The 8726-nt window shown below is 45.0% G+C and overlaps 2 long non-coding RNA genes across 2 annotated transcripts; one reads left to right on the forward strand and one right to left on the reverse strand.

The window, feature by feature from the left end:
• Positions 1-255: 255 nt before the first annotated feature.
• Positions 256-859, reverse strand: LOC134911090 (uncharacterized). Its single transcript, XR_010176313.1, has 4 exons — positions 836-859; positions 691-753; positions 543-602; positions 256-331 (listed from the first exon to the last, which is right to left on the reverse strand). It is a non-coding gene; the product is annotated as an uncharacterized LOC134911090 (long non-coding RNA).
• Positions 860-1114: 255 nt separating this feature from the next.
• Positions 1115-1718, forward strand: LOC134911091 (uncharacterized). Its single transcript, XR_010176314.1, has 4 exons — positions 1115-1138; positions 1221-1283; positions 1372-1431; positions 1643-1718. It is a non-coding gene; the product is annotated as an uncharacterized LOC134911091 (long non-coding RNA).
• The last annotated feature ends 7008 nt before the right edge of the window (positions 1719-8726 follow it).

An 8726-nucleotide genomic window follows, 5' to 3' on the forward strand; every position in this document is an offset into this window, starting at 1 on the left:
AGCAGCTTCTGTTTCTCTGGTTCTGTTAAAATGCAAAACTCCCAATTTTACTGATGTATTTTACTATCAACTGAACTTGCATCCTAAATAGTATGAAGGTTTTCTGTATTTGCCTTTCAATGTCCCAAATTTTCCACTTAACACATCTGTATTATATATATATATATACCGCAACTACCACCTAGGTGGAAGGTGCACTCACGCCCAGAAATCAGTCTCTGAAATCACTTGTGGATTCAATTTTATTTTATTCAGGTTCACTGTTGATGCCGTTTTTCATCGACGTTTCGGTCCATATGAGGACCTTTATCAAGATTGGCACTTAAAACACCTATACAATCAGAAACAATTAAAATCAATATGTATAAGAAACCAGATTATTCAACACCAGCACCACCAGTGCCTCCCAGGCCCTAAAGACTGTCACCAAACAGCATAATCATGCTTTAATAGAAAACTCAATCCGTGTGTGATTTAGAGACGCCTCCACCCTTAGATATCACCTTACACTGAGTAAATATTTCGTCTCAACAAATAGTTACCTGGACAACATACTAGGTCACACTGATGTGCTAGATTGCTTCTTCAACACAGTGAGGATGCTGTAAAAAATGATAGCCTATTAGATAAATTTCCAAGTCACTAAATAGTGTAAGACCAACACCTGGGGCCACCCATTAAGCATCATACCTAGTCTTTTATTAGAACAGCACATGGCAGCTGAAGGCTCAATGCATATTTCCAACACTAAATCTGTAATTGAAAGGCAAAAAAAAGAAATGATCACCAACCATAGTCCTAGGTCAGAGGGTAGCTGCAGGAGAACCATACTCACTGTTCAAGTGTCCAGAGCCAAATGAGAGCTGCATATTGTTCAGCCTCAGCTGACAGCTATTTAAGGGTCAGCCACAGGAAGTGCCAATTTGGCTATCGTAGCGATACATTAATAGCCTGACTCTTAGGCTTGACTGCATTTGTCCAGCGGGTCTGGTTGTGATTTTTGAGCAGCAGTTTTTCTGCAGCGTGGTTTAGTCATTGTTAATTTCCCTAATTGGCACTTCCTGTGGCTGACCCTTAAATAGCTGTCAGCTGAGGCTGAACAATATGCAGCTCTCATTTGGCTCTGGACACTTGAACAGTGAGTATGGTTCTCCTGCAGCTACCCTCTGACCTAGGACTATGGTTGGTGATCATTTCTTTTTTTTGCCTTTCAATTACAGATTTAGTGTTGGAAATATGCATTGAGCCTTCAGCTGCCATGTGCTGTTCTAATAAAAGACTAGGTATGATGCTTAATGGGTGGCCCCAGGTGTTGGTCTTACACTATTTAGTGACTTGGAAATTTATCTAATAGGCTATCATTTTTTACAGCATCCTCACTGTGTTGAAGAAGCAATCTAGCACATCAGTGTGACCTAGTATGTTGTCCAGGTAACTATTTGTTGAGACGAAATATTTACTCAGTGTAAGGTGATATCTAAGGGTGGAGGCGTCTCTAAATCACACACGGATTGAGTTTTCTATTAAAGCATGATTATGCTGTTTGGTGACAGTCTTTAGGGCCTGGGAGGCACTGGTGGTGCTGGTGTTGAATAATCTGGTTTCTTATACATATTGATTTTAATTGTTTCTGATTGTATAGGTGTTTTAAGTGCCAATCTTGATAAAGGTCCTCATATGGACCGAAACGTCGATGAAAAACGGCATCAACAGTGAACCTGAATAAAATAAAATTGAATCCACAAGTGATTTCAGAGACTGATTTCTGGGCGTAAGTGCACCTTCCACCTAGGTGGTAGTTGCGGTATATTGGTGGCCTATTTGGTCATTAGGAGCACCCGCCGTCGTTACTGTGTATTGATGAGAGTGCAGGACTTTCCAAGGATATATATATATAGAGGGCTGGGTTTTTGGTTTGGTATATCTATATATATATATATATATATATACCAAACCAAAAACCCAGCCTTCTCCTAAGCAGATTCATTCACCTTAATGCTTTAATATACCTCTATGAGACAGCAGTTGCCAGGTTTCTATGAAATCTATGTGAAATTTTATGTGATAGAGTAGGACATGCGGTGAAATGGGGTCCCGTGGAGTGGGCCGCAAGCTTACATGCATTGTACAATTCATAAACCAAAACCCCATTGTTTATTCAGATGTATATTAAAGCATTAAGGTGAATGAAGCTGCTTAGGAGAGTGCTGGGTTTTCTGTTTGGTATATTTGAGTTTGGTGGTCACAGGCCACCGCACCCAAACCCCTGGGAATGGTGAGTGCAGTGGCACCCAGTCTCCTGTTGAAAGTGATGGGAGAACACGGAGCGCAATTCAATAGTTTTTTTTATTTTTGCACTGATCGAACCCAAGGAAGTCTGTTTTATCCGCATAAAGTGTCTAAATCAGACAAAACTAATGGGTGCAATGTGAAAAGTCCCATTTGAGTGCTCAAACGGGTCACTCTTCACTCATCTCATCACCGCTGGGGAGTGCAAGCTGAAATACCAGCGCCGGTAGCCAGTCATAGCCGAACGGAGCAACAGTTAAATTGTTACTTTGTGCATTATCTAATGGTGGCCGGCACAATTAACAATTGCATTCACCCTATAATGTCAAAATAAATGATTTGTGTGCGCAAATTCATTTAGACTAGGAGATCTGCAGCTGGGATAAATTTTGAGGATTTTGTGACAGCTGACATCTCGCCGGTAAGTATAAGGGTGGGCTTTAGGGTTAGGGCCATGGGGAGGGTGGGTTAGGCACTAGGGGAGTAGTTAGCAGTAGCCACTAACCCCCCTCCCCTCAAAATTTAGCTATAGCCTCCACCAAGGTGGTATTCATGTGACCGGCGGTCGGGAGACCGACAGTCACATGACCTTCACCAAAATTCCAGCCCCTCACTATCCCGATGGTGGCATGCCGACCAACAGGGACTATTTCCACTCGTGGGTGTCCTGCACTCGCCTCTCCCCACCGGGATCTTGACGTCGATATGCTGACGGGATCCCGGCATCGGTATGCTGACATGCGGTCTCCTGACCGCCGGTCAGCCATACTACACCATCTCCACCCCCCTAGATTCAATCCTAACCACCAACAAGGGAGAGTTAGGGTTAGGGTGTGGATGGGGGATTGAGGGGGGGAGGGGAATTAGTAAATTGACCCCAAAAACAGTCTAATATTCGGAATGCCGGGCTTGGTCATGTTACCACCAGCATCCCAAACACCAGCAACATGTATCACACCCGTAAATCCGTATAGAATGCAGAAATAATAAGAGAAAAAGGGAATGGATGAAGACACTTGGGTCCCATTTAATTAGCCACAAGCGGTTGATAGAAAGATTTCCTGCAGCTTTGAAGGATGTGTGTCTCAGTGATTTTCTGTGCACAGTCTATGGAGCTGCATGTAGAAATAAGATTCCGAAATTGCTGTTCTATGGTCACGTGCAAATGAATCTGCCCTTTAAAGTAATCTTCTACATCCTAGCATCTACAAACTCGGGGGCACCGGATTTTCGAGAGAAGCTAGTTATAACCACAAATTAATTCTTAAAAGAGATGAGCGTGTTCGGTTCTCAGAGAACCGAACCCTACTGGACTTCACTTCACGAGCCCGGATCCGAGTCAGGCTCGGGTTTTCCCACCTGGCTCGGAAACCAGAACGAGGCAAAATGTCATCATCCCGCTGTCGGATTCTCACGGGGTTTGGATTCCATATAAGCAGCCGCGGGTCCCCACCATTTTCACTCCAGCATTGGAGAGTGTAGAGAGAGAACGTGTCTCCATCCTCAGTGTCCTCAGTATCCGTATGTTGTGCTGCATCTGTCCAGTCACAGTGGTGGTGTCCTCTGCTGCCATATGTCCAGTGCTGCTGTATAAGTCCAGTCCAGTGGTGCTGTGTTGTGCTGCATCAGTCCAGTGGTGTATTGTGCTGCATCAGTCCAGTCACAGTGGCTGTGTCCTCTGCTGCCATATGTCCAGTGCTGCTGTATAAGTCCAGTCCAGTGGTGCTGTGTTGTCCTGCATCAGTCCAGTGGTGTATTGTGCTGCATCAGTCCAGTCACAGTGGTGGTGTCCTCTGCTGCTATATGTCCAGTGCTGTTGTATAAGTCTAGTCCAGTGGTGCTGTGTTGTGCTGCATCAGTCCAGTGGTGGTGTCCCTGTGCTGCCATATAATTTCAGTGGTACTGCCGTATATGTCCAGTGATCCTGCCGTATATATGTCATTGATACTGCCGTATAATTCCAGTGGTACTGCTGTATATGTCCAGTGGTAATGCCGTATAAGTCCAGTGATCCTGCCGATTAAGTCCAGTGATCCTGCCGTATAAAATAAATCCAGTGATCCTGCTGTATAAATCCAGTGATCCTGCCGATTAAATCCAGTGATCCTGCTGTATAAAATAAATCCAGTGATCCTGCCGTATAACTCCAGTGATCCTGCTGAATAATTACAGTGGTACTGGCGTGTAAATCCAGTCCAGTGATACTGCTGTATATGTCCATTGATACTGCCATATATGTCCAGTGGTACTGCCGTATAAATCCAGTGATCCTGCCGTATAATTCCAGTGATCCCGCCGTATAATCCCAGTGATCCTGCCGTATAATCCCAGTGATCCTGCCATATAAATTCAGTGATCCTGCCGTATAAATCCAGTGATCCTGCCATATAAGTCCAGTCCAGTGATACTGCCATATATGTCCATTGATGCTGCCGTATATGCCCAGCGGTACTGGCGTAAACATCCAGTGATCTTGCCATATAATTCCAGTGATCCTGCCGTATAATTCCAGTGATCCTGCCGTATAAATCCAGTGATCCTGCCGTATAAATCCAGTGATCCTGCCGTATAAATCCAGTGATCCTGCCGTATAATTACAGTGGTACTGGCGTATAAATCCAGTCCAGTGATACTGCAGCATATGTCCAGTGATACTGCTGTATATGTCCAGTGATACTGCCATATATGTCCATTGATACTGCCGTATTTGTCCAGCAGTACTGCCGTATAAATCCAGTGATCCTGCCGTATAATTCCAGTGATCCTGCCATATAATTCCAGTGATCCTGTCATATAATTCCAGTGATCCTGCCTTATAAATCCAGTGATCCTGCCGTATAAGTCCAGTGGTACTGGCATAGAAATCCAGTCCAGTGATACTGCCATATATGTCCAGTTATACTGCTGTATATGCCCATTGATACTGCCGTATATGTCCAGCGGTACGGCCGTATAAATCCAGTGATCCTGCTGTATAATTCCAGTGATCCTGCTGTATAATTCCAGTGGTACTGGCGGATATGTCCAGTGATAGTGCCATATATGTACAGTGCTACTGCTGTGTATGTCCAGTGGTACTGCCATATAAATCCAGTTATCCTGCCGTATAATTCCAGTGATCCTGCCATATAATTCCAGTGGTACTGATGTATTAGTCCAGTCCAGTGATACTGCCATATATATCCAGTGATACTGCCGTATATGTCCATTAATACTGCCGTATATGTCCGGCGGTACTGCCGTATACAGTATGTCCAGCGGAACTGCTGTATAATTAAAGTGATCCTGCCATATAATTTCAGTGATTTTGTGGTTTAATTCTATATAAATCCATATAATTCCATATAACTCCAGTGCAGTGGTGCTGTCCTGTGCTGTATATTATTTACTCAAAATAAAGGGGTTCTTAATATTTAATCCAAATCATTTTCACAGGGTTTGCCCTGTGTGGTGTAGAGGTACGCTCTCCTGTACCGCATATTGGCCCTCATTCCGAGTTGTTTGCTCGCTAGCTGCTTTTAGCAGCCGTGCAAACGCTAAGCCGCGGCCTTCTGGGAGTGTATCTTAGCTTAGCAGAAGTGCGAACAAAAGGTTTGCAGCGCGGCTACAAAAAAAAGATTGTGCAGTTTCTGAGCAGCTCCAGACCTACTCCTAGCTTGCGATCACTTCAGACTGTTTAGTTCCTGCTTTGACGTCCCGAACACGCCCTGCGTTCGGACAGCCACGCCTGCGTTTCCCCAGGCACGCCTGCGTTTGTATCTGACATGTCTGCGTTTTTCCACACACTCCCAGAAAACAGACAGTTACCTCCCAGAAACATCCACTTCCTGTCAATCACTCTGCGGCCAGCAGTGCGACTTAAAAGTATCGCTAGACCTTGTGTAAAACTAGTTTGGATGTTGTGAAAGTACGTCGCGCGTGCACATTGCTCTGTACACGCATGTGCAGAAGTGCCTTTTTTTGCCTGATCGCTGCGCAGCGACCGGAAACAGCTAGCGAACAACTCGGAATGACCACCATTGACCCTCATTCCGAGTTGATCGCTCACTAGCTACTTTTTGCAGCCATGCAAACACATAGTCGCCGCCCACGGGGCGTGTATTTTCAACTCGGAATGACCCCCATTGTTATATAACTCCAGAAAAATAATGGAGAGCTAAACTTTGGAGTATAAAATAGTGAAAGATCAAGAACTACTTCCTCCTATAACATAGACAATGAAATGCAATCAACGTAATCTGCTAAGGCCAATGCCCAATATGATAGTAGAGGGCATGTAAAATCCAAAAAGACAAAGTTCAGTAAAAAGACCCAAAAAAAGAAATTGAAATGGTCTGAGGAGAAAAGTAAACTTGCCAATATGCCATTTACGTCACAAAGTGCCAAGCAACGGCTAAGTCCCTGGCCTATGTTCATGACTAGTGGTTCAGCTTCACATGATGATGGAAGCACTCATCCTCCCGCTAGAAAACTGAAAAGAGTTAAGATGTAAAAAGCACAGAAAAGAACTGTGCGTTCTAAGATGGTATCACAAATCCCCAAGGAGAGCCCAAGTGTGTCGGCGGTTGCGATGCCTGACCTTCTTTCCACTGGATGGGAAGACCCCCTGCAAGTGCTGGAAGTAGCACCCACAGTCCAGTTTCTGATATTCCAATTGAAGATGTCACTGTTGAAGTACACAAGGATGAGCATATGGATGTTGCTGGTACTGAGGAGGAAATTGACAATGAGGATTCTGATGGTGATGTGGTTTGTTTAAATGAGGCATCGGGGGAGACACCTATTGTCCGTGGGATGAAGAAGCCCATTGTGATGCATGGGCAAAATTCCAAAAAAGCCACCTCTTTGGTGTGGAATTATGTCTCCACAAATCTGGACAACAGGTGTCAAGCCCTGTGTTGCCCCTGTCAATCTGTAATAAGAAGGGGTAAGAATCACCTGGGAATATCCTCCCTTATATATCACCTGCAACACATTCATCAGAAGTCAGTGTCAAGTCTTTGGGTAAGACCGTAAGCAGTCCACCTACACCTAAATCCCTTCTTCCTCTTGTACCCAAGCTCCTACAAGCCACACCAACAACTCCCTGAACGTCAGCTTCCTTCTCAGTCAGAAACATCAGTAGTCTTGCAGGCCATGTCACTGGAAAGACTGAGGAGTCCTCTCCTAACCGGGATTCCTCTGGAGGATCCTTGAGTGGTACGCCTGCTGTTGCTGCCACTGCTGTTGTTGCTGCTGGGAGCCGTTCGTCATCCCAGAGGGGAAGTCGGAAGACCACTTGTATTACTTCCAGTAAGCAATTGACTGTCCAACAGTCCTTTGTGAGAAAGAAGAAATATGACAGCAGTCATCCTGTTGCAAAGCGGATAACTGAGGCCTTGACAGCTATGTTGGTCCGGTATCCGCCATTAATTCAGTGGGACTTAGAGAATTCTTTGAGGTACTGTGTCTCCGGTATAAAATCCCATCTAGGTTCCACTTCTCTAGGCAGGCGATACCGAGAATGTACAGAAAAAGTGTCCTCAGTGTCCTACAAAATGCAGTTGTACCCACTGTCCACTGAACCACGGACATGTGGACAAGTGGAACAGGGCAAACTAAGGACTATATGACTGTGAGAGCCCACTGGGTAGATGTATGGCCTCCTGCAGCCACAACAGCAGCGGCACCAGTAACTGGATCTCGCAAACGCTAACTCGTTCCTAGAGAGGCTACGCTATGTATCACCGCTTTCTGTAAGAGGCACACCTCTGACAACCTCTTACGGAAACTGAGGGACATCATTGCACAATGGCTTACCCCAATTAGACTCTCCTGGGGATTTGTGATATTGGACAACGCCACCAATATTGTGCATGCATTACATCTGGGTAAATTCCAGCACATCCCATGTTTTGCACATACAATTAATTTTGTGAAGCAGAATTTTTTGAAAAATGACGGGTGTGCAGGAGATGCTGTCGGTGGCCTGAAAAATTGCGAGCCACTTTCGGCATTCTGCCACTGCATGCCGAAGACTGGAGCACCAACAAACATGCCTGAACCTGCCATGCCATCACCTGAAGCAAGAGGTGGTAATGAGGTAGAATTCAACACTATATGCTTCAGAGGATGGAGGAGCAGCAAAAGGCTATTCAAGCCTATACATCCACCTACGATATAGGCAAAGGAGGGGAAATGCACCTGACTCAAGCGCAGTGGAGAATAATTTCTGTTTTGTGCAAGGTTCTCCAAACCTTCAAACTTGCCACACGTGAAGTCAGTTCAGACACTGCCAGCTTGAGTCAGGTCATTCCCCTCATCAGACTTTTGCAGAAGCAGCTGGAGAAATTGAAGGAAGGGCTAAGACGGAGCAATTCCACAAAGTATGTGGGACTTGTTAATGGAGCCCTTCATTCGCTTTGCCAGGATTCAAGGGTGGTCAATCTGTTGAAATC

The sequence above is a fragment of the Pseudophryne corroboree genome, chromosome 4 (assembly GCF_028390025.1).
Source record: "Pseudophryne corroboree isolate aPseCor3 chromosome 4, aPseCor3.hap2, whole genome shotgun sequence".
NCBI classification, from domain to species: domain Eukaryota; kingdom Metazoa; phylum Chordata; class Amphibia; order Anura; family Myobatrachidae; genus Pseudophryne; species Pseudophryne corroboree.